This window comes from Danio rerio, chromosome 16 (genome assembly GCF_052040795.2).
Source record: "Danio rerio strain M-AB ecotype USA chromosome 16, GRCz13ab, whole genome shotgun sequence".
Taxonomy (NCBI): Eukaryota; Metazoa; Chordata; class Actinopteri; order Cypriniformes; family Danionidae; genus Danio; species Danio rerio.
Window position 1 is genome coordinate 39262816 of NC_141036.1, and position 21244 is coordinate 39284059.

General features: G+C 36.6%; 1 long non-coding RNA gene across 6 annotated transcripts in view; it reads right to left on the reverse strand.

Annotated features, from left to right (window-relative positions):
• The window catches only part of LOC147833395 (uncharacterized), a 387839-nt gene that overhangs the window by 242172 nt on the left and 124423 nt on the right, over window positions 1–21244 (reverse strand). The window contains exon 3 of one of the 6 annotated variants that reach the window (XR_015511682.1): window positions 20513–20693. The exons of 4 other annotated variants lie outside the window; for them this stretch is intronic. This is a non-coding gene — a long non-coding RNA (uncharacterized LOC147833395). Of the gene's footprint in view, window positions 1–20179; window positions 20694–21244 lie in introns of those variants that run through there. One more of the 6 variants, XR_015511681.1, reaches the window with a different exon arrangement.

Sequence of the window (21244 nt, forward strand, 5' to 3'; positions counted from 1 at the left end):
AAAAAACTATGTATTTGTTTGTAGTGTCTCACCTAAAGAAACATTATGCAAACACTGAAACATCTTATGGACTCCTATTGACATGGTTGCTCTTGTAACAGAAATTGAAATAAATCTTCCATCAAAGTGTGTGAAATGAACAGTCACAGGAGGAGGAGAGGAAGAGAGAGAAACATGTCTCCCTGTGAATCCGGCAGATGTAATTGTTATTCAAAACAGCAGTGTCAGAAAGAGGTGAACTCGTACTGGGTGAGCGGATTGCTTTTCCTCCCTGAAGGAAGAAAGAGGAGCGTTGGTCTTTCTGAATATCTCCGAATCAAAGTCACTTATTAACCAGACAAAATTATCCTGCTCGCTGCTTCTTTTGAGGGACCTTATCCACTGAATCTCATTTGCAGAGATAACAGTGTTTTTTTCTGACTTTCATCTTGTGTAGCTGATAATAGTTTCTTTGCTTCTGTTGATAAGTGGAAATGTTTGGAAGTAGAGTATGATATTACCAAACACATGATGAAAGAAAGGGATTTGTGATTTTTTTTTTCTTTTTTCAATATCCCAGGAGTGGATTGTTAGTCTTATAAGACATTTTACATGGCAAAAGCCTAGTGTTTCCTCTGATCTCCCTCAAAAGTGCACTTCACATTATATGACTTTAGAAGGGTCTGCATCCTTAGATTTTGAGTGCGTATGAGTTTGTACAATAACATTTAGGTTTGAGGGTTTACAAATACTACAGTACTATGGAAAAACACTGTATTTTTGAAATTATAGTAAAAGTAAAATGTTAAAGCACAGTGGTGTATGCCCCTAAATGGTGACCCATACTTGAAATTTGTGAATACTTAGCCACTTTATTAGGTACACCTTACTAGTACTGGGTTGGACCCCCTTTTGCCTTCAGAGCTGCCTTAATCCTTCATGGCATAGATTTAACAAGGTACTAGAAACATTCACGATTTTGGTCCATATTGACATGATAGCATCAAGTAGTTACTGCAGATTTGTCGACTGCACATCCATGATGCAAATCTTCTGTTCCACTACATCCAAAAAGTGCTCTATTGGATTGAGTTATTTTGACTGTGGAGGCCATCTGAGTACAGTGAAATCATTGTCATGTTCAAGAAACCAGTCTAAAATGATTCACGCTTTATGTGATGGCGTGTTATCCTGCTGGAAGTAGCCATCAGAAGATGGGTACACTGTGGTCAGAAGTATGGACATGGTCAGCAGCAATACACAGGTGGGCTGTAGCGATAACACAATGCTCAATTGGTACTAATGGGCACAAAGTGTGCCAGAAAAATATCCCCCACACCATTACACCACCACCTATAGCCTGAACCTGGCAAGGCATTTGGGCCAACAGAACTGCCGCTTACTGAATATTTTCTCTTTTTCTGACAATTCTCTGTAAACCCCAGAGATGGTTGTGTGTGAAAATCCCAGTGGATTAGCAGCTTATGAAATACTCAGGTAATTAAAAAAACATTCATTCATTTTCCTTTCTTTGGCTTATTCTCTGATTTATCAGGTTACACAGAAAAAAGTGTTGAATGCAGAACTGTTGCAAACAGTTTATTTGTGTTAAATTTAAACAAACAAATTAAATTTAATGATGTTCAACCTAATTTGTTTGTTTAAATTCAACACAACTAAATTGTTTACAACCAATTAACGTAAAAAAAAATCGACTAAATCCAAGGAATCATCTTTGAATAATTTTTACTATTGTAGAATGAACAGACAACTTTTCCAGCATATGTTTTATGCAGTAGATGCCCTTCCAGCTGCAACCCATTACTGGGAAACACCCATACACTCACATTCACACAAGCACTCATACACTACAGCCAATTGTATTTTCCCAATTCACCTTTACTGCATGTCTTTCATCTGTGGGGAAAATAGGAGCACCCGGACAAAACCCAAGCGGAGAACATGCAAACTCCACACAGAAATGCCAACTGGCCCAGCTGAGACTCAAACCAGTGACCTCCCTGATGTGAGGCCACAGTGCTAAACGCTGAGCCACTGTGTCGCTCCAAAAAAAAAAAAAAGTTATTGAAATTTTTAAGAGATTAAAATAAAAGTAACTAAAAAAAGCTAATATTAACAAGAATATAAAGCACAGAAGAAATATAAATGCAATTATGTATCAATAAAGTAATGCATTAATAAACATTTTCCATAACTGCGAGAAAACTAAATATACAGTTCATACACCAAGCCTTTGTCCTCACTTAAGGATTCTGTCAATATGCCAGAGGGTGTTTCTTACAATATAGATTTTTTTTGGGCATGAATAACTGTTTTTTCATCTTTTGTCCAAGGTGATGTGAAGGATTTCGAAGCTCCCCAGTAACTGCAAAGAGTCCTCATATGAGACTAATCAATTTGCAATCAACTAATCTGCTGCTTCCTAGTTTAAAGTTCTCTGGCAGCTACTAGGTGTTTATCAGTCACGGCAGCTCTCCATTGGTCAATACAAAGTGGGAGTACCCACCATTCTGCAGTCCCAATAGAGGAAAACTTCTAAGTACTGAAATGATCAGTGAAAGATTAATTGGACAAGACGGACAATCTCTGCAAGGCTTGATTCTTCTTAATTATTCACACCGGCCGCAGGGATCTGCTGTAGATATATCATTGTCTGATGCATCGAGCCCAGAAATTGAGCTGTATGTTCAAAGGGAATTATTTGTAAAAACACCTACAATGGCTCAACTGAGATTCACAACACAAACAAAACAGAACACTCCTATAAATCTCTCATTTATTTATATCGTATATAAGTATCACCTTAAAAGACAACCACTTGCGAACTAAAAGGCTGGTGGAACAAAGCAAGTCCATTGAGACCTGAGTAGGTTTAATATGGACAACTTTCCTTGCTAGCCACTCTCATGATCGCAACAACAACCTTGTAAAGTGGAAGGACATCAAACTGCTCGATCCTCAAAGTTTTTAAATCTTGTTTATGGCTCGAGCATGACCCCTTGGGTGTTGAAAGCAGTGGCGTGGTTCTCAGCCGAGTACACCCCTCTGAGAGATTCTTACATGTGCAATATCTCAATTTCACTCTCTCCAGGTCAGTGATGCTCAGCCGGGCGAAGCGTAGCGATCAATGCAAGCAGAGCAGCTCAAATTGCCGGCAGTGTAAACCGACCCCAAGATTTATTTGCTTAATTAGTTGGATCCTCAAATGTACAAGCGCAATAAAAATGCCAAGGCCTCTTATTCTCCCGCTTCCTCTTGTTTTTTTGTTTTTTTTTGCTCCTTGTTTTTTATACTCAAACACACACACACTTTTGCCTCAACTAGATTCGATTAGAGATGGAGTGCAAAAATTGATTCGCACTATTAAAACTGCTACCACCAATAAAAAAATATGTCAGAAAGACACTGATAATTAGTTTTAAAATAAATTAAATGGAAAAAAGATTAAACATATTTTAAAACAATATTGAAAATTAGTTTGAAAGAAATAAAAAGAAAATCTACCACAGAATGGTGCATAAAATGATAAATAGAATCAGAGCATGCACAGAGAACAATCAATTAAACTAACTAAATGGATGAATGGAACGATGGATAAACAGGTAGATGCTGCAGATGGAATGAAGGATTGATGGAACAATGCAGACATTGTAGATAGAACAATATATTAATAGAACATGGGATAGATGGATTGAGAGACAGATGGAAGAGAATGATGAATTGAAAAACAGATGGAAGAGAATGATGAACTGAAAAACGGATGGAAGAGAATGATGAACTGAAAAACAGATGGAAGAGAATGATGAACTGAAAAACGGATGGAGGAGAATGATGAATTGACGGATGGATGAATAGATGAATGAATTGAAAAACAGATGGATTGATGGTAGGATGGACATGCAGAACAACCATTTTTTAATGATGAATTGAAAAACGAATGAAAAAATGATAAATAGAAAAATGGATAGAAGAAAACGAAATGAAAAATTGATGAAAGAGAATAAGAACGGATTAAAGAATGAACAGATGGACGGATGGAAGGATGGATGGACATACAGAAAGATCATTTTTCAATGATGAATTGAAAAAAGATGGTTGGATGGATGGATGGACATACAGAATGGCCATTTTTTCAATGATAAACTGAAAAATGGATGAAAGAGAATGATGAATTGAAAAACGGATTGAAAAGAATGATATGTTGAAAAATGGAAGAATGGATGGATGGATAAACATACAGAACGACCATTTTTCAATGATGTATTGAAAAACAGATAGAAGTGAATAAATAATCAAAAATGGATGCAAAAGAATTGTGTATAAAAAACAGAGGGAAGAGAATTATGAATTAACGGACAGATGGAAATGAATGATGAATTCACGCATGGATGGATGAATTGAAAAACAGATGGATGGATGGATGGATGGATGGATATACAGAACAACCATTTTTTAATGAATTGAAAAATGGATAAAAGAAAATGATCAATTGAAAAACGGATGGAAGAGAATGATATATTGAAAAACGGATGGAGAATGATGAATTGAAAAACGGATTGAAGAGAATGATAAATTGAAAAACGGATTAATGAATGGATGGATATTCAGAACTAGCAAAGGATGGATGGATGGATGGATAAATGGATTAATAGACTGATGGATTAATAGACAGAATACAGAATTTGCTGTATGATGGATGGATGGATATAACATTAGAAGAAAAAGGATTGATAGAAAGAAGAATGAATGGACAGACCAAAAGTTAGATGGATGGATGCAACATTGGAGTGACAGACGAACAGATGGACATATAGAATAATGGATCGATATAATTATGTATGAATAGATGGATGCAACATTTAATTGATAGACTTGAGAATGGATGGAACAATGGATCAATAGATTTGGATGAATACATAAAATCTTGGATTGTATGAACGATGGATGGATGGTTGTATAAATAGAATAATGGATCATAGAAAAATAAATTGATAGAAGAACAGAAATATTTAATGATAGACCGAACGATAGAAATATATAATGATAGATAGAACAATAGATGGATAGAACGATACATAAATAGAACGATAGATAGAATTATATGATATGATATGATATGACAGAACGTTGGACGGACGGACGGACGGACGGACGGACGGACGGAGGGACGGACGGAGGGACGGACGGAGGGACGGAGGGAGGGACGGACGGACGGACGGACGGACGGACGGACGGACGGACGGACGGACGGACGGACGGACGGACGGACGGACGGACGGACGGACGGACGGACGGACGGACGGACGGACGGACGGACGGACGGACGGACGGACGGACGGACAGACAGACAGACAGACAGATAGATAGATAGATAGATAGATGACAGTGATGTTGCCCTCCCATTATAATTCATTATATATATATTGGAATGTGACAGTGGCCCTGGGCTCCTACAGGACGAGGTCATTGTCCCTGAAACAGGAGCAGTGTTAGGCTGTGTTTTGTCTCTTCACCTTGATTCGCTCTGAAGTGTTTTTCCATACGATTCATCACAGCTGATGCTGATTAGACCCAAGTGGCTGTTGCATAACCTGCTTGGAAGGAAACACACTGCTCTGCTCATGTCCTGTTGTTAAGGCTCAGTGCGGCAAAACAAATGAACGGTCACAGCAGCATTAGAGGCGTCTGGAGTGAGACAAGACCACTGCTGGAGGACTGTAGCTGGATGTTACGCTGATTAAAATCAAGTGGCTAAGCAGCACTGAACCGCAGGGAGTGCTTAAAACAAGAACAAGCTGGAATGGTCAGAGTTGGTCTTAATCTCAGGGACGAATGTCAGAATGCTTACTTTTTAAGGGCGCAATGTTGTAAACATTAGTGAGAGAACATCACTGACAAGGTCAGTTTATGGGCAGTGGTTGAATTATACCAGATGTTCCCTAAAGGTTAAAGATGACCAGGATATCAAAGCAAGTAAAAGAGCTTCCATTTATTTAAGATGTTTGTTGACCTCAAAAAGGTCACGTTTATTCAGGTCATCTTTATTTCTATATCGCTTTTACAAAGTAGATTGTGTCAAAGCAGCTTAACATAGAAGTTCTATTAAACTGAAACTATGTCAATCTAGTTTTAGACTTTAAGTTCAGTTTAGTTCAGTTCAGTTTAGTGTAGTGTAGTTTAAATTTTACAGCTGAAAGTCCAAACACTGAAGGAAAACTCTATCAATGCGCAGCTCCACAAGTCCCAAACCAAGCATGCCATTGGTAACAGTTGTGGGGAACAAGCTTCACCAATTGACAAAAGTGAAGGAAATAAAAAAATAAAATAAAATAAAATAAAACCTTAAGAGAAACCAGGTTCAGTTGGGCATGACCATTCCTCCTTTGGCCAAACTTCTTGTGCAGAGCTGCAGGCTAGGCAACGGAGGCAGGAGAACACTGGATGTCCATGGTAGAAAAGCTACAGGTCTGAGTAGATCACCGGAAGGTGTTCAGGCTAGCCCACAGAATCAATGCAGAGACTCTTCTATCACTGGGGTCTTTCAGGAATCTTCAGAAGGAACAGACATATGGTGTTTTCTCACATTTCTAGATGCTCTCACTGTAAACCAGCTGTCTTGCTGCAATGACGTAACAACCAACTGTAAGAGATATTCTTTTCACTGCATGAACAGTTCCGGCAACAAAACTGCACATAACATGCAAAATAAAATCCAATGAAGAGCCATTCACACTAAGAACAATAACTAGACATTGTTTTAAATATTATTCTGAATATAAAACAACAGCAGAGTTCAGACCTCAGCTGTAATGATAAAGATGAAACAATATCGTTAGGTTAGGTAATATTGTTCATTTATTCGTTTGCTGAAAGTTAGAACTTAATTTAGAAATAGTTTTGAAACAAATCTTTGCGCTTAACAAACAAAATCAATTATTTATAGGCTAATTGATGTCTGTGCGGTAAGGTTTCCCTATCCACGAGAGCAAAAGCAAAAGTGAACTTACTTTACGTCATGTTAATAGCAAATGCGCTTATGGCGCGACACAGCTGGCTCTTAAAGGGAATGGGAGATGAGACTCTGATTGGTTTATTCTCAAAACACACCTATAACTATAAACTATAAATATAAAATAAACTCAACCCTTTTAGACCATGCGCCACAGCACAAAGCGGATTTTCCCGTCCTTAAATTAGCAAAAATGCGTTCTGACACACCCTGAAAGCATTTGCGCCCTGCGTTTTGCGCCCTGCGTTTTGCGCTCTGCGCATGGACCGTCAAAATAGAGCCCAAAGAGCTTGCACAATTTAAAGCTAAATTACAAACAACACAAGCTCACTGCTTAATGTTAAATCTTCTTTTTCAAAGATCATTTAAAGGTAATGTCTGTCTTGAAAACTGTTGGTTATACAATAACTGATTGGTTCAATGATAAAATTACATAGAAGATATGCAAGCCAGGCTAATAAACTGAAGTAAAAAAAAAAAATAAAAAAAAAAAGTAAGGATGCACCGATATGGCTTTTTGGGTCAATATCAATAACCAATAACTCTTAAGATTTGGAGGCCGTTAACCGATATACTATAGCCAATAATTATAAATATTTCAAAATGTTAGATTTTTATACACTGAACAACTGATTTTATTTTAAAAACTTCAAAAAGTTTGAACTTATTTTATGCACTGAATAGTCTACTCAAAACAAAAAAAAAAAACTTTAATTTCAAACTTGCAAGGTGATTATATAGACCGTTATTCATGATTTCAGATAAATTAGCATGCCAAAAATACATTATTCCCTTTTCTTAACATAGCAAATTAACATGCAACTTGACTGTTGCATAAAACTTACTTTGTAAAAACAACAAAATGGAATTTAATTAACAAGCAAGTTAAATAAATATAACTTAAATAAAGTGAAAATGAAAGAACTAAGGACTGAAACCAGTTCAAATGTTCTTGAATTAAACGTGTTACAGTATGTACATATGTACAAATATCTGAAAAGTGTCTGAAAACACATTTTGAGAGGTGTTTTGACAATTCAGAGCCACCATACAAGGGAAAAGCTAAATACAAATAGTATTACAATTCATCAGACAACGCTTCTATGTTTGTTCTTGATGTCAATAGCCAGAAATATGATTGATGAAAGGTTTATGGTAACCGCTGTACATTTTAAACTTTACAGCCGCTGTGTAACATGTTTTTGTTCAAGTCAGATTTTGATTCAACAGCTGAGCATTGAGCACAGATGACTTTATGACAGACAAACAAACACAGAGCATAATATAAAGACAGAATGTGGCGGTGAGTTGAGAACCCCTATGCTGGATTCAGTGACTGGCACACATCTCCCCGTGCTTGCAGATCAGATGTGTATATGTGTGTGTGTGCAGTGATATCCCTCACGTGCGCTCGTTATTATTATTATAAATATGCCGATCAAACTGAACACACTCTTACACCAACAACACATGGCAAGCAACACATTTATAAGAACAAATAATCATGATAGATTACAAACAACCCAACGAGTTGTTTAGCATTTGTGCATTGTTGCTATTATGTTTACACAAGTAATCCTGAGGCGATTTAACCCAAAATACACAATGAAACTCTTTCAAGCGTATCTACAATGATAAGGAATATGATTACTTATTGAGTTATTTACACACAGCAATACCACATTAAGGAAAGATGGACTTTGAAGGAATAAACATTGTGAGGAAAGCTCTGTTATAGAGCACTGGACAAGTCTGAACAAGTTTTGCCCACACATGTGCGAGGCAGGTAGTTTTGTACAATTAAGTAGTTTATCGGCTTAAAGATATCCGCCTAATTTTTAAATCAGACCGATATTAATAACTTTAAAAATAACATTTATCGGCCGATAACGATATGGCCGCCGATATATTGTGCATCCTTAAAAAAAAGTATGTCACATATCCAGTTTTAATTTTGGCATCTATGTGTTGCCTCCTTAGGAAATGCTTGGAAAAATAGTTTATGTTGCTTTTATTCCACTACAATGACTGTGATTGCTAAATTCATTATTTGATTACTGGTAAGATGCACTAGAATCGTAGCACACAGATTCTCTCAAAAGTAAGCTACAGATATCTCAAAAACTTTCAACCACATGAGGCTAAGATGAGAGGGCAATAAGGAAATGCAAGGTACAAAATATAAACACTGAGACGAGACAGTAACTGTTACAGGTGTACTATTGCACCCCTAATAAAATATATATCTTAAATTGACAAAAAAATAAAATATAATAAAAAAACATCAAAGGCATCAAGTTTTGGAATAGTGGTGCATAAATCAAATCGGCTCGGACCAACATCAACAGTGACAGAACGGATGATGAAGAATAAACAGCTTGCGACGGCAGCCTGCTGATGCAGTCAATGAGTTAACAGACTCTCTTTAGGCCTGGAGACTGAGTGTGAGCAGGTCAAATGGAGAAGCAATACAGTAAGTGTGTCCCCGAGAGGCCGGCACCGCTTTTCTCCTACTTCCACACTTCTAGCACAGTCACTGAGCCTGACAGCTGCTATTGATGTCAATTATGATAATTAATTAAATGCTTCCTGGGGAACAGACGGCAGTTTTCTGCACTTCTCCCTCTCTCTGTCTCTCATCCTCACTCTCGACAGTCACTTTAACAGTCTTGGGCCTTAAACTGTGCCAGTTCTTCGATTTTTTTTCCCTTCTTCAGCAGTCCACAGATGGCAACGCATTATGTTACGTATAGATTTTTCTCTACCTACTCACTTCTTTTGCGCATTGATGATCTAGAGTTGTGAATAACTTAAAGTCAAGTTGTCTCCTTTCGTAACACCATCAAAATATTTAGCTTCCGATGTTAAATTATTGACAATTGATTACACTTTGAAGAGTTAATGCCACTTCAAGTAATTTAATCACACTGCCTGCTGACTTTCAAGTGTTTCCGTAGCTAGGGGAAAAACAAAAATGTAATTAAGCAAACAAAATTTATCAACTCCAAGAAAAAAATGTCTTTGAAAAACGCGTTCAGTATGATAGATGCAAAATGCCATCTTGTTGGCACAGATTGACTTGTTAAATTACATTTGTAACATCTCTTTGTACATTTTTCCAGAAGGCAAAGAGACAATGTGGCCTATTTTTTCCATTATTGAGTTTTCTGTGCAGTAAATAGTTTTTGCTAGCAAAACAGTAAATTAAAAAACTAAACATTTTGCGTGCTATTCAAGTTGATAAGTAGTATTAAAATAATACTTTGTGCTGACACTAAACTAAGTACTCCACTGGATAGTGCAAACTTTCATCCAGAAGTCTTGAAACTATTCTTTTTCTGTTCCAACTTAACACAGAAGCCTGTGCACAAAGCAAGGGCCATGAAATAGAAATGTTTAAGGAGTCTGGTGTGGAAAAACTCGGCTGACCTGCATGGAGCTTAGACCTGAACAAGCAATGATCTGGAACGTCGGGCTGCAAGCCAGGCCTTTGCCCAACATTAGTTCCTGACCTCAGTGATGCTCTGAATGTGTGTCTGAATGAGAGCAAACCCCTGCAGCAGCCTTTCAACATCTAGAAAGTCTTACAAGGAAAGAGCGAGCTGGGTAAGATTAATGTTCATGGTTTTGAGTGTGGCTTTCTTATGTCTGCACACTTCTACCCTTGCAGTGCAATTTATCTGTATTAAAAAGAAACATCAGATTAGACAAAATATTTATAAAATGTTAACATTATTCATTATTTTGAGTATAACTTTATTTTATTTTATTATTTGTATTAATTTTCAATTATCAACTGATAACATTTATATGCATTTTACATTTGCATTAATTAACTGATAATATAAAAACTTTTGACCAAAATATAAAAAGAATATTTGCATACTATATACTTTTAAACAAATAGTTTTAACTTGGTTGGTTCAGTTTTTTATTTTTTACTGTATTTAATTAGATGCGTAGGCAACTATTGTATCCAGTCTGTTTCTTGCTACTATTCTTCCGGGTTCTTCTTACTCTCTGTAAATCTATGGTAGCACTATGAACCGTTTGCGGCATTAGTGTAAACTTTGGCACACTGATAGAGGACAGTCTGATCTTCAACCACAACAAATTTGAAATTCAAACTCCCTAGCCCCACCACTTCTCACTTATCCCAAAACCATGTCCAAATTTTCACTTATGTTTATCTTTATAACTTTTAAACCAAATGTGCTACATTTTTTTCTCCATTTTTCTCAATTTTTTCGCTATTCCTTGTGTTCGATTTTTACCAAAATTGAATCCCATGATCCACAGACCATGCAGACAAAAAGTTGGAAATTAAGTTAGCTTTCTGCAACTGTCCGGCAGCTAGCTCTCTGCAATTCTCACATGGTCGCCCACTGAAGCTAAGCAGGAATGCGCCCGTTCAGTACCTGGATGGTAGACCACATGGAAAGGCTAGGTTGCTGCCCGAAGTGGTGTTAATGAGGCCAACAGTCTGTGTGGGTCCAAACGACCCAGTATATTAATGGGGACTCTTTACTGCTCAGTAAGCATCATTAAACCAAAGTCGATGATGAAAAAGTGTAGGGGTTTAACCCTGTGATCCTGGCTAAATTTGCCCACTGGCCTCTGTCCATCATGGTTTCCTAACCATCCCCATATCATAATTGTCTCCTCTCCACCAATCAGCTGGTCTGGCACAATATGGCTGCCGTTATGTCATCCAGGTGGATGCTTCACACTGTTGGTGGGTGAGGAGATTCCCCCCATTGTGTAAAGCACTTTGATCGTCTTGAAAAGCGCTATATAAGGAATTATTATTATTATTAGACAAACCATTTTTGATTGACTTGCAAACAAATTTAACGTAGAGCTTGCAAAAATTAACCTATGGTGTTATCTTGGTAATGCATTGACGTATTCAACATTCATTTGTTCATCAAACTTGGTGTGTGTTATCACTAATATGGTCTGAAGTGAGCTGCAGTATTTTAGTGCACTGCCCCCAGTGGTCTGGAGATACAAAAAAAAAAATCTCACCCATTTGTCCAAATTTCATAAAATTGACTTTTGAACAGTTTTGTCTTTTGCCATAAGACTGATCTTGCAGATTCCTTGTATCATACAGAGAACATTAATAATGAACATAATAGAACATATAATTTATTCCCTAATTGACACAACTTCCTTTCCACCATTTTGAATTAGTTAAAAAATGTATTGCTTTGAACTCTTCATAGATTGTTAGACCAATTTCCACCAAATTTGGCTCAGATCATGCTGCCAAAAAGTTGTAGAATTTTCCAGTTGCTCTATAGCTTGTTGCCTTGTTCGTTTATTATGTGGCCGCTGGGCTGCTTGGCGCCAATAATTGGTACTTGCAGCTATATTTATTTTTGTAATCTTTGATAAATGTATAATGTTTATGCATGCTTTCATATTTTTTAATGTAGAATTGAATATATAATTATTTTGTATTTATTATTTTTTTTTTAACTGACAACTTAAGCTTTATTTTCACTTTTTGTCATTAACTGCTATTTTATTAATCTATAATACATTTGTTTTACATCTAAATTAAACAGTAAAATGGCTTCACACAGCTACTTTCTGAAAATTCCCGTTTGCTGGGACTGATAGATGGTTTCCTCAAGGTCCTCTGTGTTCTCATTGTGATGACATCTGTTCTACTTGTTGACTGCTGTTATTGATTTAATACTTCTCTGGCCGCCAGCCGGGCTCCGCAATGCGCCTGCCATCATCAATTCCTTAATGAAATTACCTGTGTATTAGAAATGATTGGTATGACCCCATCAGTCTCATCATTCTTGCTAAATGAATAAATGTGAAATCCTCAGTAAACCTTTAATCCTGCTGGTCTGGCTCCAAAGATAAAGAAAAATCACATCCAGAACTGAAATTAATTAGACAACACAATACTCTAAACATCCTTTGGTTGCTTTTAAGTAGACAATGTAAATGTGTCAACCTTCTGTGGACAATCTGTTTAATATGTGAAGACTTCTTTGTCCTTCAGTGCCTCGATATGCAGCTCTGCGTGGTTTCCAATGCAACATTGTCTTGCTGACATGTTACATTAATGACCCTTTTGAACCTGACAGCAGTGTCACGTCGCTTTAAGAACTTCAGTTCTGCAAAAGCATCTGTTCTGACAGCTTTAATTGAATTTTTACCCTGGTTGTCAGTTACACAAGGCAATATTGTTAAAAGGTCTTACACCGACTTAATTGAGATGCATTCATTAACACCAAAGCTAACCGATTTTGTCTTAATGATGCAATATTGAATATTGAGGTAATTGATTTTTTATGAATTCATATTTTAAACAACACTTTTACACAATGTCCATCAGAGAATTAATGAAACAACGTGTGTAAATCTCACATATTGGAATATCGAACAACAGCCCTGAACAACAGCCATAGGTGGACAGATTGGCTTTGTCGTGCTAGATTAATTCAGATCAATAGTAATTAATCCTGATCGATGCAGCATTATTTTGCTGGCTTCATGACATGGTCTAAAGGTGATGACATTAATAGACTGCTGTGCTGGCAAAGCGCACTGCACCCGGAGTCCTTTATGGTTTGCAAATTCAGTTTCTCTTGGCTATTCGCCCTCATCAGAAAAAATAGTTAAGGACTCACTATTACAAGGATAAGCATAGGCTACTGTATATAGCCATATTTGTTATGTAAACTGTGTATCTAGCTATCTAACTACCTATTCACCCTAAACTCCACATATCCGCTCATCAATTCACTAATCCACTCATCCACCCACCCATCTTTGCATCAATCTATTCATCCTCTATCCAAATAAGTATACATCTAATTAGCCCATCACCCTTTTGTTCATCTACCAACTTAACCTTCCTTCATCCATCTACCTATTCAACCATCTACTTTTTTATTCATCCACTGATTTACATTCATCCATCCATATATCCACCAAACTACCTATTCACTATCAATCCACCCCTCCATCCATTCATTCATTTATACACATACCCAGCCAAGTATTGATCAATCTCACCCATGGGGTCTTATTCATCCAAGCTATTCACCCACCAGTACCACCCATCAACATATGCATCTATTCGATCATCCATCCGTCCATCCATCCATCCATCCATCCATCCAAGCTATCTATTCACCCACCAAAATTTGCATTATTCATCCAAGCTATCTATTCACCCACCAATCCACCCATCAATGTATGTATCTATTCAACCATCCATCCATCTATCTATCCATCCATCCATCCGTCCGTCCGTCCGTCCGTCCGTCCGTCTGTCTGTCTGTCTATCTATCTATCTATCCTTTTCAAACTGCTTCTATCTATCTATCTATCTATCTATCTATCTATCTATCTATCTATCTATCTATCTATCTATCTATCTATCTATCTATCTATCTATCTATCTATCTATCCATTCACCTACCCATCAATCTATCCATCCATCAATCCATCCATCCATCCATCCGTCTGTCTGTCCGTCTGTCTATCAAATAGCATACTGTAAAACATAAATTTTGTAGAAAAATAAAGACATCTGGTGGAAAAAAAAATCAATAAGAAAATGTAATGAAAATCATTACTCGAGAGTACGCCGAGTAGATACATTCATTGTGTCTCAGGCACAAACAGTCATCTGTCTTTTCCTGTCAAAGCGTTCCTAGTCAAAGCGAAAGAGAGCTGGTCCATCCTCAGAGGTCAAACAATAACCTAGACATGTCAAACATTTCTTTTCTCATACAATCAGAAGCAGTGAGCTGAATCAAGATGACTTGCACTCAGATGAAAAGATGACACATAAACACTCCACATGTTCTGGAGTGTGTTTTGATTCATCTTCTGTCACAGTAGGCAAGTGCAAAAAAAACAGACAAAAAAAAAAAACTATGTATGTACTATATTTATTGAAGAATATTGACTGAGGATGCGGTGTTTGTCCCTGAAAAACGAATTTCATGCATTTTGAAAGTTTATTAATGTTTAGAAAGCCGTGCTCATTGAATCTGTATAAATGGACATATGGACTTCTGTGGCAAATATGCAATTCACTGAACTGAATTTATTGTCAATACAGCCAAAGCTTCAAAACACACAGAGCCATTAACTGCCTAATGAAGGAAACAGTTTTTTAGCTGACAGCGTGTGGCGTTCATCTGTTGAACTCTCTTTAGAGAAAGCAATGTTTTGCTAGACATTAAATATAGTTCTGTTTTTCTTTTTATGAGTCATATTGGATTCAACACTTGCAAAATGCAGGCTAATGACAATAAGATAGATATGGATGTTTGAGGTAATGAAAGAAAATGTACTTGGAAAATCTAAAGTAGAAAGGAATCAATTCACCAGTTATTTTGTGAAACATTTCAAGGACAGAAACTCAGAACAATCCCAGAATTGTCAATGCATGCTTTCCAGTGGAGATCAACAAAACAAATATAATTCATTGGAAAGACGGAATGCTTTTGGAGACATGCCTTGAGGTTTTAATATATGATTTTCCCAATTTACTAAAACGTTTTCTAATACAAGAGAATGAAGATAATGTATCAAAATGGCTGTCGGCATTGAGACTCATTAAAACTTCAGATGATTTTTTGTAAATTGCAATGCTGTGTAGGTAAAATGGTTATACTGTCATTTCTGCTACATATTTTTGTCAGTATATACTGTGCATTTTTTTTTGATTGAAGTCAAAGCCAATGACTTTTTTCAGCTTTTCCCCCCTTTTTTGTTCCCTGTTGCTAACAAGCAACATTAAATTATGAATGGCTTGTAGCTTTGTAAAACTTTCTCAGCTCTGAAGTTTACCATCATAACACACAAATGCGTCATCCATCTCCCTGTGTAAATCTTAATTCCCCATATCACAAGAAACTTTGTCTCTTGGGTCTAGATGATTGATAGCCTCCATTAACTTCCATAAGATTTTGTTTTCTTGCTCTTTTTTGGCTCACGGCGCTTGCATATGCTTTGCAACTGAATCTTGCGTATAGTTTCGCTCTCAGCAGCTTGTCTTGTCCTGTACAATGGAGAGAAGGGTCTCTCCTCCATCTGCTTGGCTGTGTTGTTTTATCACTGCCAAGACTGACGCTGGAGGAAACCAGCACACGATAAGATCTGATGCCTTTGTTGTAGTTTCAAGCAGACACAGGCGATATGGTCTATATGTCGCTATTCATAGAAATATTTCTCACAATGTTTAGTCTTGAGATAAAGTCTGTGAAAATACCACTGCAATGCTGAGGAGAGGAGTCTGGCATAAAATATCTTAAAGTAGTATATGATGAATGCATATACATTTTTTTGATGAAACACCAGCATGTTGTTTTGTGTACTGTTGTTTGTACTGTTTTTTAATTTTTTTTATTTTTGGGAAAAACCATATATAATATGCCTGTGCAGCAATTTATTTACTGTATATAAGAACTAAGCTGGGTTCAATTAGACCTAATTGATTTACTGATTCATCTAAATCTCTGTACTCATAGTAAATTCTTGTGCAGCTTATTTGAGGCATATTCAGTTCAGCTTTTTATCATTTTGTTTCTAATGCAATAGCTAATATGTATAACTGAGACATTGATAGAAGGCAAAACTAAACATAACTGAGCACCAAATGTGGTATAGTAACTGACAGTGAGGGCGAGGCAGTGGCACAGTAGGTAGTGCTGTCGCCTCACAACAAGAAGGTCGCTAGGTCGCTTGTTCGAACCTCGGCTCGGTTTCCTCTGGGTGCTCAGGTTTCCCCCCCAGTCCAAAGACATGCGGTACAGGTGAATTGGGTAGGCTAAATTGTCTGTATATGTGTATGAGTGTGTGTGTGAATCTGTGTGTGGATGTTTCCCAGAGATGGGTTGCGGCTGAAAGAGCATCTGCTGCATAAAAAAAATTGCTGGATAAGTTGGCCGTTCATTCCGCTGTGGCGACCCCGGATTAATAAAGGGACTAAGCCGAAAAGAAAATGAATGAATGAATGAATAACTGACAGTGTTGGGGTCATGCGCATCTGTTTTTTATGCGCATTTTCAAAATTGATGTGCATCTTGACATTTCCAGTTGCAAAGTAGCAAACACATTTCATTAATCTGTATATACAGCATGCATAGCTCAGTAGGTTCTCAAAATATAATTGTATCCTACATTTTTTTAAAGGGAAATGAAGGTGTAGGTTTTATAGGTAGCTGTTAAATGCAGAGCTTCTCTATAAAAAAAGGTGAAAAAACACCTTCAAGTTCTGAAAGAGGTCAAACTTCAGCCAGGTAAGGAAAAGTAACGCAAAAGTAACTTAATAGTGTAATGCATTACTTTCAAAATATATATATATATACACATTACTTTGTATGAAATTTCATTCCTATGAATATTTACACACTTTAAAACGAGTCAATTTTGAAACACCCTTCCTAAACCTACTTCCATTGGGGATAAACAAAATAATAATAAATTTACAAATTATATTTATACAAATTACTGTGAATTAGCCACTAAATCAAAAAGTTTTGAATTGCTGTCAGTTGCATTTTGCCAGTGTTAACTTTGTTTGTTTTTTCAGTTTCAGCATTGTATTGAAAAGAGCCATTGGTCGTTTGTAGACTAAGAAAGCTAGAGTAACTTTTGCTGAGAACTATGTTGTGTGGACTTGGAACTGATCTAAAGTTATGCCTTGGGACTTTACTTCGAAATGTTCACTCTCTCTTTTGTAGTACAGTCATGTTCTGTGAGGGCAGAACAGACTACATTGACTGCCTACAAACGTTTACACTGACCCTCAGACACTGCTGTTATAGCTGAGTCTTACACGAATTTGGATTGTGTTGTCGATGTGGTTTTCTTTGCTGTGAAAGCAAATGGCAAACTATTGTTACTGTTCAAATTACTGTTTATACAAGTGCTGAGATAATCAAAGTCCCTTCAAGCAAAGAGCATAGAATCACCAAGAGGCGACACTCTGTTGCTATTTAGGAAACAGCCACTAGATGCCACCAGTGTCACGAGGCAGCCATTTTGGAATGAAAATTTTAATAGGAAAACAGCACGGATAACTAACATTAGACAAAATGATTTAAAATATTGAGTTAAATATGAGTTAAAATGAGTGCATGTCCTTTGAAAAGTAACATTTTAAAACAATATCCCAATGAAAATAATTTCTAAAATGTTGACAAGACAGTTTAATACATCTGATATCTAAATTATCTGTTTCACATATAACATAAAAGTAAGGTTAACAAAATAACTTAATTACTATTTTTTTTTTTTTTACTTTCATTTTTGCACTAGAGACACTTTCTTAATCACTCCCCTTAGAAACATTGTGCATTTCAAATTGTGCTTCATTCAGGTAAGTGGGCTTGACAAACCACCAGAAATACTCTTCCTTTTATGCAGCTGACACTTTAAATTTCATCTTACAAGGACTCAATAATGAAAGCGATGTTTACTATACATGTACCACAATAATGTTGCAGTACTTGCTTCAACCTTAACTCTTTTGCACAATATTAAACCTTAAATAATTTTTTTGCACAATATTCATGTTTAATACCTCTCTTGCACAATATTCTGCGCAACAGTCTCATGTAAAAGTACTTGTAAATCCTGTTTAATGTATAGGTAACACTTTACAACAAGGTTCATTAGTTAATGCATTTACTAACATGAACTAATCATGAACAACACCTGTAAAACATTTATTTATCATAATTGAACATTTATAAATGCATTATTAACATCCAATCGTTTTCACTCCAAAATGGCGGAATAGTGGGGCTGTTGCTGGATGCTGCTGTTGCAATGGAACATTCCATTGAGTGTCGTCTCTTGGTGATTCTAAGCTCTTTGCCTTTCACTTTGAGGCCCACCTCCTTCTCAGATATTTTATTAAAGTCCCAAACTGATTGTCTAGAGAAAATGCTTATTTTAAAGCTTTATTTATTAGCAAAACATTTATTATGCCTTCTATCATTACCTTATTTTACTACATTTTACTACTATTTTATAAAAACCCTGAAACATTGTATATACTGTACATGCATATATTTCAATATAATATAAAATATAATAATATATATTTTACACAGACACACAGACACACACACACACACACACACACACACACACACACACACACACACACACACACACACACACACACACATATGTATATAAGTAGACAGATTCAAAGCTCCTGATTTTTTTTATTTCAGTTATTTAGAACTGCAGAGTATTTGGTTCTTTTCTTCAGTAAAGGAACCTGACAAAAAATGGCAAAAAAAGAAAAAGAAAAAAACTGCTGCTTCAAATTAGACGGACTTCTAATCATTTATTGATCTATTATTCAAATATTTTAAAATAACCTAACCCTAACCCCAAATGTAAAATACAGTAGAAACCCTCTAAATCTGTTGAAAGGCATCAATCTGAAGGCCGTTTAATTTGTAGCTGGACATTATTGGAGTTCACTGACAGGAACACTGAACAGCTGTTCACTACTGAAACACCACCGAGCCTCGCTAGATCCTCCTTTTGGAACGCACATCAGATATAAAACGCTCACAGGATGTTAATTTAGTAAACTATGTGGATATTATAAATTGTTCACACAAAGAAAGCATGCAGTTTGTAAATCAACAAACTTAAGCGACTCTGATACAGTACGAGTCACAGATGTGAGGCACACGCGAGCTGGTCATTATAACTCTAATCGTCCTTACCTTTTGCATTTGCGTGATGGTTTGATTTATATAAGTTGACTTGCAGCGGTTGAAAGTTTAAGCCACAGTTATGTCTGTAATTAACAGTGAGGCTGTTTTTGCTGAATTCCGAGTTAGCCTGTTCAATCAGAAAAAATGAGAAATGTCATTACTACTTTCATTATACATAATTATGGTATAATATTTAAGTTAATTTTAAGCTCTTGCAGCCCACCGGTTGAGAATCCCATGTTCTAGACATCTATAAGGAAATTCAGATATTCATTTGGTGCACTCCAAACAGTACACCAATCACAAAAGACTGGGCCATCAGTGCAACCACAGCAAAGGAGGAGTTTAGGGCTGATGCTGCACTTAAATTAACAAAAATTTTATTTTAAACATTTGATATAGGAGACCTCGAATTAAGAAACTTTAATGCAGTCAATAAGTCAGTTAGCTTCTTTATTTACCCCAAAAGCATTACTTTAGTTTAACTACATTAAACAGAGGATCTTATTACCATGGAAATCCACAGCTTCAAGTAGTTTTCCAAACACTGCTAAAATAAACCCAATTGCGAACGTGGTGACAAATCAAGGAAGGCACAATTTTACAAAGTTATTGGAAAAGAGCTATACCAGCTGACAGTAGGTTTAATAAATGTCTTTTCTGCTCACGCTTGGGATTTCCATGAGAACTACCTTCCCAGGGCCTGAAGCTGCAGACTATCCGGTAATTAAATCTGGATTTGAATGGTGCGCAGGCTGGAATAAACTCATACCTGAGCAGCAGATGTGTAAGAGCACAGATTCACATTGACAGCTTTGCCCATGGGGCCGCACACAGGCAATCGAGTGGGAGAATGTTGCACTTCATGATGCCGTGTTTGCTTAACACCGCTGGGAAATATCAAGCACGGTCTCGGTTCTGCAGACTGTCTCAACCACTTCAAAGGGGAAATACTGTAAGAAGAGGGAGTAAGGAAAAACAAACAAGAAGTTTGGTTTCCTCTTTTATCTTTTTTTACAAAGTCAATGTAATTTTACTTCTTACTGACAAGAGTGCTTAACATTTCTACATGAGCATTAAAAAGCATTTGTCGCTTTTGAAGAAAAACTCTGACACTAACATATGGCATCAAAAACATGCCTTGCATACATCTTTTCAAATGTAAAGTGGTTAAAATGAAAAGGCTCATGGGCAAATTCATCTGCGCAAACTTTATTCAACTGATAAACAGCTATTTAGGCTGATATACTGTAATAAATTGTCCTTCAGTGGTCCAATGAGCTCTTATGTCATCTACGTAATACCGATGTTTAAAAAAAGGTTTAATTCATGAACAATAAGTGCTGAGTGATGCAAAATGCTGGCTAACCTTGTCAAACTGTTCTTAATATATATTTTATTCATCACTAAATTGACCCTCGCTTGCTTGTTTAATGTTTCCCATTAGATCATGGTACACAACTATGAGACAAGAATATCATCTGTAATATAATTTCAGCCCTGA